The sequence below is a fragment of the Manis javanica genome, chromosome 3 (genome assembly GCF_040802235.1).
Source record: "Manis javanica isolate MJ-LG chromosome 3, MJ_LKY, whole genome shotgun sequence".
Classification (NCBI taxonomy): Eukaryota; Metazoa; Chordata; class Mammalia; order Pholidota; family Manidae; genus Manis; species Manis javanica.
In genome coordinates, this window is record NC_133158.1 from 215,406,561 (window position 1) to 215,418,637 (window position 12,077).

A 12,077-nucleotide genomic window follows, 5' to 3' on the forward strand; every position below is an offset into this window, starting at 1 on the left:
TAGGATGGCAATGGCTGACTGTTTTCAAAGAACTGTGTTAATTTGAATCTCCTCTTTCCTTGAATTGATGAAGCATTTCACGATGCAGTCAGAGCGAACAGAAGACCGGATTTCCTCATGCGTGTATCATGCATTACTGGAACTGACATCGTGTATGATATTATTGGATTCTACTGGAGCTTATATTACTCCCTTTTGTCAGGGAAGTGTTGAGCTTTCCCAAGCAGAAAGAAGTCTTGTAGCAGCTCTTCATTTGCATTTCAGAAGCCTCATTTCCAAGCATTTACCCTTCGTAAGTAAACAGATGGATTTTAAATATTAAAAACCCATTTGGTATGACTGAAAACTTAACTGCCTACATTCCCCCATTACAGAATCTCTGGGTGTGAAATTGAAAAGTAAATTGTACTATGTTCAGTCTGAACAGAGTTCATTTAGGGCTTTGTATTTGTTAAATTGAGGGGGAGATTTATTTCTGGATAAAGACTACAAAAGGAATGGCCGGCAGGCTGGATTCTGACCCCAGACTTTGGAAAGGTAACTACAGTTGATTTCAAAAGGTGTGATTCATGTAGATCTGAGATTAAGCCTTTGCACAAAGTCCCAGTGAATATTTCACAGAAAAGGACTTGGTAATAAAACAGGGAGAGGAGTGGGATTCAGTCTCATGAGGGTCCCCAGATCTGCATGTCCATCTGCTAATGTTTCACACTATTGCCATGTCACCGAAAGTTCATTCAGAAGCTCTCAATGGGAAGTCAGCCAATCCTGATGCTTTATCACCTTATTAAAAGGCAGTGCATGGACGACTGGGTCATAATTTTGTGCCCATAAACCAACTGTTATGTTACAAACTGGAGGTGAGTGATTTGAGGTGGCGGAGAATAAGCAGCAGGAGTTGAGACAGATTTTAAACAAAATATCTGTTTTGTGTAAAGACATGTTAATAAGTAACAGGAAAGACAGGTGCGGTGGGCCCCCGAGTGCCCTTCCTCTGCTGCTGTTTGGCTTAGAAGGGCAGATTTGATTGCTCTATTAGTCGATAGACATTTCATCTAGAGTTACACAGGGTAAAAAATCGGTCCATTATGCACATTCTCAGAAAGTAAATTTTCCAAAAGAGACAGTACAATTAGAGAGAGAGAGAGAGAGAGAGAGAGAGAGAGAGAGAGAGAGAGAGAGCACTGACGTGCCCAAAGTCACTCAGAGTTAATAAAACAGAACAGGAAACGTAATGTTGCACTAAGACATTCCTTTAAAGCGATCTGCAAATTATTTAGAAAAATAGCAGGGAGAGGCAGGAAAACATTCTGTGTTGCAAACTACCAGAGTCAGGAGTGGTGTCACTTATTTTTTAAGGCTTCAGAGTTCAGACTCATGAGTAAATAGCTGCCTTCCCACTGAGGTCCTGCATTGCCCTCTCTGATTCTGACATGAGATCCACGGGCATGGGCCCAGTTATTAGAACTCCCTGAGGCTGAGCATTCTGGTCTATCATAATGCCTCTGGCTCCCAACAAGAGAAGGCGCTGTGATTGCTGGGAGGTATCTTAGAGGTGTTGGAACTCAACCCATGCCCACCATGTCTTTCCCTATGAAGGGATCACAAACCAATAAACATTTTCAAATTAAAAATGAAATTAAACCAGAAACATAGAGTGGTGGGCTTCACTACAAGCTCTCACAGGAGGCATCGCTAGCGCTGTTCCTGGAAGGATAAGTAAGGAGTCCTGAGCTGGAGCAAAGCAGGCGCCGAAGGTGAAGGTGCCGAAGGAGGTGCGGGGGAGCACAGCTATTTAGAAATGCAGGTAAGTTTTTATCCCGGAGTGCGAGGCACATACTACATAGTAATGAGTGGTTAACTTGTGAGGGCTAGTGGGAGACCCACTGCAGAAAGACTTGTTTGTGAGCCTGAGGAAGTCTAATGATGATCTGAAGGGAAGGTGAAGCGTCACTTTAGTGATAAGACGCAAGTGACATGAGCAGATTCATGTTGAACAAAGAGCCCTCCGGCAATGTTATGACGGGAGGATGGGAAAGGAATGAAACCAGAGATAAGGAGATGGACTGATGGATGAGGAATATGACGTGGCTTTCAGTCACAGCGACCTAGTCCATCTTATGTTCTGTGGAGAAGTGTCAAAGAGGGGGCCTTCTAAGCTTCGTTTCCTTTGCAGCACCTGCACAGCTCAGAGCAAGGTCCCCAAGTCTGAGGCTTGCTACCTGATAATTCCACATGTGCGCACACATACAGTCCTCACATTCTTTTCCCTAACTTTTAAGCCTACAGGTACTGCAATAATGTTATGTAAGAAATAACCTGTAGCTTATTGAAATCAATTATGTTTCTCAGCTATACATTACATTATAAAATGACTTCGTTAATTTCCTTACAGAATGTTGTGAAATCTATTTTCCAAATTAGAAGTTTGGATCAAGGAATCAGGATACATTTTTAGGCCCACATATGCTTTGCTCCCAAACTGGAAGTCTACTTATTCAATAGAAGGGCAAATTAGTTTCCATGTTCAAGTACTTTCTGTTATTAGCATCATAGAACATTCTGCAGAACAGCAAATACTATAAATACTCTTTCAAAACAATCATTAAAACTTAATAATGCATTTTCCTAAGCCAAGAATTTAGGATGAATCCAAAAGTTGGAAGACTCTTGCACTAATTTCACCGGTTTATTTACCCTTCCCAGCACCCAGATCCTAAAGTTTGTTGATGGCTCGCCTCCCCACCACTTTGAATGTTCTTCAAAGTACCCCCTGATGATTCCAGCCTGAAATGCCCTATATTTTTCTGAACCCCCAGAGTAAGTATGCTCAGTAAGTATCTATTTGGCAATAAATCATAAACCTTTTCTATTTTAAGTTTTAAATTGTTGGGATCCAGAAATAATAGCCACAACTCTCACATCTGTAGGATCCACTTATAATTTACAATTGCTTGCTGCAAGTTAAGTCACTAAAAGAAATTCTATGAAGTAAAGGGACATGGTATGAGGATTCCTTCACAGATAAGGAAAATGAAATGTTTATTTATTTATTCATTCAACAGGGGAATCCTGGAATATGAAGAATAAGACAACATGTTCCATTTGCTCAAGTTGTTTAAGAAGCTAGTTGGAAAGACAGACAATAAGGAGTTTAAGTTCCTCAAGGTAAATAAAATGTCAGAAATAAGAAAACCAAGCCTTAACCCACATCTTCACCTTCAGATTTCATCAGAACAATTCCATCAGTTATACTGTCCATACTGGTTAATTCAACAGCTGCTTTCAAGTACTTAATTGGCTGGCTCCTTGGCAGCACTGTCAGCAGCGTGTTTCTGTGTCCCCACATTCTCTTGGATGCATGCTGGCGTTTTAAGCCGTGCTGCTCAGGCTGTTCGGCAGCACCTTTCTTACCCCACCACTGAATGTTGATGTTCTCAGAATTTAGTCTACAACCCTCTTCTCATTCTACCCAGACCACCTCCTTCACTTTCATGGCCGGATTTACATCTCGATGATAATACTTCCCAAACCCTGTCCGAGGCTGAGGTACACCTTCTGAGCTCCTGAAACAGAAATGCAACGACAGACTTCACGGGGATGGCTTTCTGCCCCTCAGTCTCGACTTGTTCAAAACTGAATTCACTATTTCCCTCCCAGACTCGCTCCACTTCAATGCTCCCTCTTTTAATAAATTGCTCCACATCGACCTATTATTTAAAACTTGGAGGTGAGCAGTCATTCTGGACAACTGTATCCACTTAACCACAGCCAGTTTAATTCCTTATTATTCCTTAATTCCCTTCTCTGCTCATGCAGCCACCACCTCTTATGATCACTGCCTGTGGATTTCTGGGAATCTAATCTTTTCCCTCCTTTGCCTCTTCTCAACATAACAACAACAGAAATCTCTTTAAAAATATGAGGCAGATGATGCTCCTGCCCCGTTCAGGGTCCTCAGTTTCTCATCATCATCCCAGCCTGTGCAGGGCGCCTCCTAGCCCTCTGAGAATCGACTCTGTCAGCCCTATAGCTTTATCTATAATCATATATTTTTTATAACTCTATATGCTGTAGCCTCAAAAAAATTTTTAAAGCATCCTTTCTCTCATATGCAACTTTGCTCAGACCCTACAACCTCCCTGAAATTGTGCTTTTCCACCCCTTTATGTGGCTAGCCCCAGAATCTCATCTGCTTCCTTTAGGGAGTCTTTTCTCATCCCCTAAACAAGCTGATATCTCCTGGTGGTGCTTCCAAAGAGACTTCATATTTTGTTTCGTTATTCATATTTTATTGCAATTACTTATTTGTCCATGTTCTCTGTCTATACTTTATATAGGTAATGTTTTGTTTTCTCCTAGATCCTTACATAAACTAGGTCTTCAACAAATGTTTGCTGAATTAATAAATGAGGGAATGTTATTAAAGTTACTAGAACTTACTGAAATTGTTACAAGAAAACATACAGGGAGAATAATTTCTCTTATAGACAATGAGAGAAATGTACCTTAAAAACAGATTAGAATAAAGCCTAAAGTTTCAAAGCAATCTAAAGGAATTAAGAAAATGATGGATGGATAAATCAGAATTATAAAGACACAAATGAGATCACTGGGGGAAAGGTAGACGTGAAAAGAAAGGTGGCAGTGTTCTGGGAAGAATTTCGTTATTTTAAAATCTCATTTAAGAAACAAAGACTAAATTTGAAGGAAAAACAGATGAATAAACAAAAGGGAAAGTTTCTGTTAAATTTCCCTATGCTTTTGTCTCTCTGGCTTACATTCTGGGTAACTTCTTCCTCTCGGTTTTGCTGTATCTTTATAGGCCTGCTAATTGGGTTTCTCATTTCAACTCTTCAATTTTTTAAAAGAGGTTGTTTTGCTTCTCTTTTCAAATATATCCTGTCAATTTTGATAGTTTTTATTGCTTTTTCATGGTCTCAATTCCTGACTTTACTTCTTTAAACATATCGAGTATTGTTTTATGTGCTGAATCTGAGAATTCTAACCTCCAGTCTCCGTGGGCCTACCTGGCACTTGGTTATTCCCATTGACTTGGCACAGAGGCTTCTTTTCTGGCTGCGGTGAGTTTGCATTGTCAGGCCAAGTTCCTTGGAAACATCTCTCCAACATCTTTGAGGTATTCATTTAAATTGCATTCATTTCAGTTACAGTTTTGTTTATTTCTGCCAGATTCCTGAGTGTCCTGTCAACCTGAGACCATTTTTACCTTAATTTATTTGATTTGGGGCTTCTCAGGTCATTCTGTCTGTGGAGTTGGATTAGGAATTCTCAGAGGAGATGGCTGATTTTTTTTTCTATTTGCACAATCAAAGTAGAGATAGTAATGTCTACTGTCACAGGACTAGTTTCTTCTCCCCCCCCCTCTCTCCCTCTCTGCTTCCCTCCCTCTCCTTCCTTGCTTCCTGTCATCATTGAAATTGTTGCCACTTGAGGGTCCTGGGGTTGCACAGAAGGCTTCCCAAGCTCCTGGCTGTTCCCTGACTTCAGACACAGGCTCTAGGTCGGTCATTCCCAATTCAGGGTGCTCTTTCTGTGTTTGGGAATATTCGGACATATGTGGGAGCTTTTTTGGTTGTTTAATGCTGTTAGCACTTAATTTCTGGGAGGAAGTCCTGGCGAATGACTGCTTTTGAGGGAAATCGCTCTTCGGACTTCTAGAGTCTAGACCAGACCGTTGGTACTGGCCAGTACCCTGGAGGCTAATGGCCTCTGCACCCAGCCTTACCATAGGGAAATCTTACTGTACTTGATCAGTCACACTATGAAAACAAAATGCATATGCCTGTTTTTTCAGCATTTTATGTATATACCAGCAGAGATTTTTCTGAATATTTGGTCAGTCATATCACTACAAACAGGAAAACAAATGATTGTTAAATTAAACAAAGTTTAAATAGATCCTGAGGCAACCTTATATAAAATAATCTAGTGTGAAGTTGGCACTCAGAGCATGTTAGTTGCCTCTAAATGGGAAATAGCAACAAAACTTCTTGGGGGACAAACACAGAATTCTGCCTGCTGCCTGCTACATACGTTGCTAATGTTAAAATATTCTGCACTGAGGAGAAGTTCTATTTTATAATGTGTCTCTGGGAAAATGCTAGTTGTTAGTTTTTACAAAATCAGATTTTTGGCACTCAAGTCAGCTGATTATCTCAACTTAGATGTAAATCAATTCAACAGCAGCCTCTTGGAGAATGTTAATGTGAGTCTCTACCAATTCCTCATTATTCAAGGAGGTAACTTAGCCACACTGTTTGAAGACCTTATCCATCATTTCCCTTGATTTAAAAAAACAGGCTCACACAGTCATGAAGTTTTTGTCCTTAACATTATAGCTGTATCTATAGGGAGAAATGCAGGGACTCTTCCCAGTATATATACCGGCTAACTGAGAACATAAAAATAGACTGGCTTATAGTACAGTTCGTTTAACACTTTTAGTTGATAATTTGATGATTATGAGACACTGTGAAGCTATAAAATGCCAGAGGAAAACTGACCATCAGATTTGTCAGTAAATGAGCTCTTGTTCCGAATAAATGAATAAATCATATAGGAATATTTCTGGCATAAACACCACCCCTGTTGCTCCTGCTATTTATTGTAAAAGTTGAGGGGATCTGAGGCAGTATCTAGAACCATTCCTCTTCTTTGGAAATCTTTTTATTCACTAATTTGCAAAGGACAAAGTAATTAAACACACTAGCATTTAAACATAGTTGGCCATTTTAATAGCGTATTAGAAGCTGATTTTGAAGGTAAGAAGACCAGGCCGAAGAACGTGTTCTGAGGGTCATTCTCACATTACTTAAAAGAAAGTTTCCATGACTAAATTGGCCTGGCAAATGTGAGATAAATTGTAGCAAAAAAGCCTAGTTATTTCAAGAGCTGATAACTTAGCAAAAGCGTGGCAATTTTTATTCTCATAAATACACAGGCACTAGCAATAAAACCATCTGTAGTTTTGTGAGAAATCGTCGTTTTTTCCTTATAAAAGACAAAATAAGCTACTCTCTGGCATCAGATAACAATTTTTACTACGAATAGTACTGAATAAGGGCAGAAAATTTCCCACACTGCTATTGCCCATCTCCGTGTCAATACGGGTCTCTTGGGAATTTGTGTTGGAAGGGATACTACATGTACACACTTTGGAGAGTATGAAGCTCCGTCAAACTGCAAAACATTGTCATCATCGTCATCGTTCTTGCTCTCCTATCGTCTCCTTTCCCCAGGCTCGGAGAAAATGGTGTTTTATTTGCGGTGCACCAAGCTCACGAATCTGGTTATTCCCATGATTTTTCTTTGGAGGGAGGGGGTTTGTACGTGTTGATCTGGACTCTGACGTCTTCTGACCCTCATACACTTCCAGCTACTGGGGAGAATTTGAAATGACGAGAGAAGCTGCAAGTTACCCGGTGTCTGAGCCTGACTGATGGACGGGGCCAGCTCCTGGCTGACTGATGGACGGGGCCAGCTCCCCGCTGACTGATGGACGGGGCCAGCTCCCCACTGACTGATGGGTGGGGCCAGCTCCCCACTGACTGATGGGCGGGGCCAGCTCCTCACTGACTGATGGGTGGGGCCAGCTCCTCACTGACTGATGGACGGGGCCAGCTCCTGGCTGACTGATGGACGGGTCCAGCTCCCTGCTGACTGATGGACGGGGCCAGCTCCTCACTGACTGATGGGCGGGGCCAGCTCCCCACTGACTGATGGGTGGGGCCAGGTCCCTGCTGACTGATGGGCGGGGCCAGCTCCTCACTGACTGATGGGTGGGGCCAGCTCCCCACTGACTGATGGACGGGGCCAGCTCCCTGCTGACTGATGGGCAGGGCCAGCTCCTCACTGACTGATGGGCGGGGCCAGCTCCCCACTGACTGATGGGTGGGGCCAGGTCCCTGCTGACTGATGGGCGGGGCCAGGTCCCCGCTGACTGATGGGCGGGGCCAGCTCCTCACTGACTGATGGGTGGGGCCAGCTCCTCACTGACTGATGGGCGGGGCCAGCTCCCCACTGACTGATGGGTGGGGCCAGCTCCCTGCTGACTGATGGGCAGGGCCAGCTCCCCACTGACTGATGGGTGGGGCCAGCTCCCCACTGACTGATGGGTGGGGCCAGGTCCCTGCTGACTGATGGGCGGGGCCAGCTCCTCACTGACTGATGGGTGGGGCCAGCTCCCCGCTGACTGATGGAAGGGGCCAGCTCCCTGCTGACTGATGGGCGGAGCCAGCTCCCTGCTGACTGATGGGTGGGGCCAGCTCCCCGCTGACTGATGGGCGGAGCCAGCTCCCCACTGACTGATGGAAGGGGCCAGCTCCCCGCTGACTGATGGAAGGGGCCAGCTCCCCGCTGACTGATGGACGGGGCCAGCTCCCCGCTGACTGATGGGCGGAGCCAGCTCCCCACTGACTGATGGGTGGGGCCAGCTCCCTGGGGACTGATGGGCGGGGCCAGCTCCCCGAGGACTGATGGGCAGGGCCAGCTCCCCAGCTGACACCTGCTGGTTTGGCCCCAGGTGTGCCTCAAATCCCACCCTCTCTGTGTCTCCCTATGCAAGGAACATCTGGCCTGCAAAGCCCACACTGACTGTCAAGCACTTCAATTTCTATGTAAAACTTTTATTCTCACCGCCATTGTGGGATAGCCATCTTGAACTTTTCTTCAAAATCTCCTGGGACAAAATTTCCTCATTAAGCTTTTCCTTAGTAATATTATTTACAATATAAACCATTTCTTGAGTCTAGAAGATATCAGGTATTCTACTTGGCACTTTATGTGTATTAGCTTGTTTTACCTCTTCAACAATTTTAGTAGCAGATACTATTATTGACATGTCACAGATATGAAGGCTGACCTCAGAGAAGCTAGGTATTCTATTTGTAATCGTGAAGTATAAGAAGCAGCAAAGCCTGGGTTCCACATACACCTTCCTGACGGCAGGTTTTCCCACCATTCTATTCACGAGCCTCCATGTCCCAGCAGCCCTTACATCCGAGCTCGTGCTGTCATTTAGGAAATGTATGACTCTGGGTAAATTACATACACCTGTGAGTTGTTCTGTCCTCATTCATGTGAAGAGATGTTTGTGAGCGAGAAAACCGTAGTGGGTGTAAGATCCACAGAGAAGCACAGAGCACACAGCAGGGGCAGACAGACCCGGGGTGCCCCTTGGTGAAGGACGGTCTTCTCCTCAGGTTCCCCAGGCTTTCTTGTCCTGGGCACTTTATTCCATTATCAGCATGTATCAGGGCCACTAAAACAGGCAGAGTCCACACGGTGCAACTGGCACCACCTTTAACACAGTCGAGGTTTAGCATTCTGTTGCTTTCTAGCAAGAATTTGAGGCAGCTTCAAATAAAAGGAACAGAATACCTTTAGCAGCACAATAGGAAGTAAAGGCCTTGAGAAGAGGAATAAACAGGCTCGTCATGAGGCATGAGGCCACTGTTGTGGGACCACTGAAGTGACACGGAGCTTCCTTTGATATCTAGGATATGAATGATTTGAAAGACTGAGTGAATGGAAACATTTGTTCTGATTATCTTGAACACTGAGTGGAAACCAGAATAAAGAACACGGGTTCTAATGAGAGGATTTTGCTTGAAAAGAAGATTGTTTGTGGTGAATGTGGATCATCTAGACTGACTGTACACACTAGTCAGAGGTGATGGATCATAGGTGAACTCTTCCCTTTGGGGTACAACTAATCAATCAAAAGAGCATTGTACCCAGGGGAACCCTTTACCTAAAAGCATTTTTCTAAGGCTTTGACAGTTTTAGAATAATAGATGATGTCATGGAGGTCAACACAGATTATGCGGAATAAAGCTTTGTAAAGGACGAATACGAGCCAAATGCATAAATCCTTAAAAAAAGAATATTCTGCAGGAAGCACCAGAATGTTCCATAAACATCCCTCTTCAGCCTCAACATTAACAATGAAAAGGAAGAACTTCACTTAACTTGTCAGGACGTAACTGAAATATCAATAAAGAAAATGCTGAAGAAAACATTCTGTTGGACAGTTTCTCCCAAACACTAGAGAGACGAACAAAGTAACTGGACTGCAGTTCCTCTGTCACCATCCTTACGAGCAAGCAGCTAAACTGGGTTTAAATGATAAGATGCAGGTGAGCAGAAGCACAATATTGCCTGGATATAGAGAAATTTCTACAATAATGTCCCATTGTAGTTTTCATGTGCATTCAGCTACTTTCCTTCATTTTGGTTTCTGAAATATTAATGGCCAATTGACTTCAAGAGTTAACAATCCAAAAAGCTGAGAGAGTTCCTGACAAAAATACGGCTACAAATTCCCTAAAGTACATGAAACTGGAATCTCATGAGAGTATATCATAATTATTTCAATGTAAGAAAAGTATATCTAAAAAGGATCAAGTACTGTTTTTTATAACCTTGCTGTCAGATCCTAAGATCATAGAGCTATTATTACAAAAGGGAGAACAATTAACAAGGAAGCTGACCAGCACTTAAAAACAACTTCTAAAACAAGAGCCCTTACTTAAATACCTAAGTAAAAATAATTAGCCTTGAATAAAACTACCAGTAATGGAAACTGTACCTTTGACTCTGTGTGTGTGTGTGTGTGTGTGTGTGTGTGTGTGTGTGTGTGTGTGTGTGTGTAATTAGGTTTAGCATTTGAAACCAGGGACTCGAGCTGTGTACTATAGATTCATTGAACATTAATCAAGACAGACAGGCATTATTTAAGAGTTTACAAACCTGGAAAGCTCTCTGTTTCCTTAGATTTCAATCCGTATGTAACTGATAATGACATGTACTTCCTTAAGGACCACAAGTGGCTAAGAACCGTATATAAAAAAAATAGGTCAGCCTATGAAAGAATGCGCGATCGTTTGCCCAAGAGGTACCTTGCTTGATTTAACTAAGGTGACATGCTCCTGGCACCACAAGATTCATTTCCAATGGCCACACTTCATGTCAACTTTTTGTGAATCTGGGTGTCTATTAGAAAAGAAAACCACTTCTCTGAAATGATGAAATAAACCAGAATGCTGTGCTGCAAGTAGAGACCACGAATCCATCAACTTTTGTGCAAACTCCCCACCCGCACTGCATTGCCTTAAAACACAGTTTTATAACCAAAGTGAATTAAATGATACAATCAGCATCCAACAGATCACAAGACTATGAATCAATAAGGCCTCATATGCTGACTCATTGTTTCCAGAAGCAGTTTATGAATCACATATTGTCTTTAAGAGGCAGAGCAGCAGGAGCCGTGGTGCCATCTAAAAACTGATAACAGAGAAAAAGCTGGAAATTCTTTTCATAAAACAATACAATTAAAAGAACAAATAAAACTTTGGCAGTAGTGTAAAGCTGCAGCCAAAAATAGAAGGTGGAATACTAAGCTGAAAAATTTTTAAGTACTTTAAAAGATATCCAGTTTTCATAGCAGAATAGAACCCTCTCAGGGCACTACTGAGGCAGCAAGAATTCGGAAAATTCATGGAAAGGTCGTGGGTTTGGAGTCAGATTTGTTTTCAAATCTCTCTCTCTGGCTAGTCAAGTGACCAGAGACAGTTTGCATGACTTCTCTGAGCCGGTTTCCCTGTCTATACCTATAGGGCTGGATCACAAACCTAGAAAGGGTTGGTGGTGGCGGATGTGAATTATCTACATAAAATGCACACACTGTTCAGAGTCCCTAAATAGTAGTTGGGCCTTTCATGGTGATTATGAAATACCATGTATCACAGAACAATGGAGATGAGGTATTATTACCATTAGAACATTGGTGATGAAAAGGAACATTCGTTAAAAATAGGTAAACACTTGAAATTAAAAAGGGTAAAGGTTATGCTGAATGTAATTGCACCTTCAAAAATATCTCTGGAGTTAATTAACAATAGTATATTCAACACATACACCAGACATGCCATGAATGAAGAGTTGGATCCACGAGGCTAAGAATCCACTTGTCTGGGTGTGCACCTGTTGGAGGCGAAGGATGCCTATTGCAAGCATCCTGTCCTCTCAGTGGTACAAGCCATTGAAGAGTA

The 12,077-nt window shown here is 42.6% G+C and overlaps 1 protein-coding gene and 1 long non-coding RNA gene across 6 annotated transcripts in view; one reads left to right on the forward strand and one right to left on the reverse strand.

Moving 5' to 3' along the window:
• Window positions 1-12,077, reverse strand: part of GALNTL6 (polypeptide N-acetylgalactosaminyltransferase like 6) — a 930,232-nt gene that overhangs the window by 326,629 nt on the left and 591,526 nt on the right. The window lies entirely within an intron of this gene.
• On the forward strand, window positions 997-3,168 carry LOC140848261 (uncharacterized). 2 transcript variants are annotated; one of them, XR_012128832.1, is made up of 3 exons: window positions 997-1,807; window positions 2,707-2,833; window positions 3,066-3,168. It is a non-coding gene; the product is annotated as an uncharacterized lncRNA (long non-coding RNA). The 2 variants fall into 2 exon arrangements; XR_012128833.1 differs by having other exon boundaries at window positions 2,707-2,820; window positions 3,066-3,154.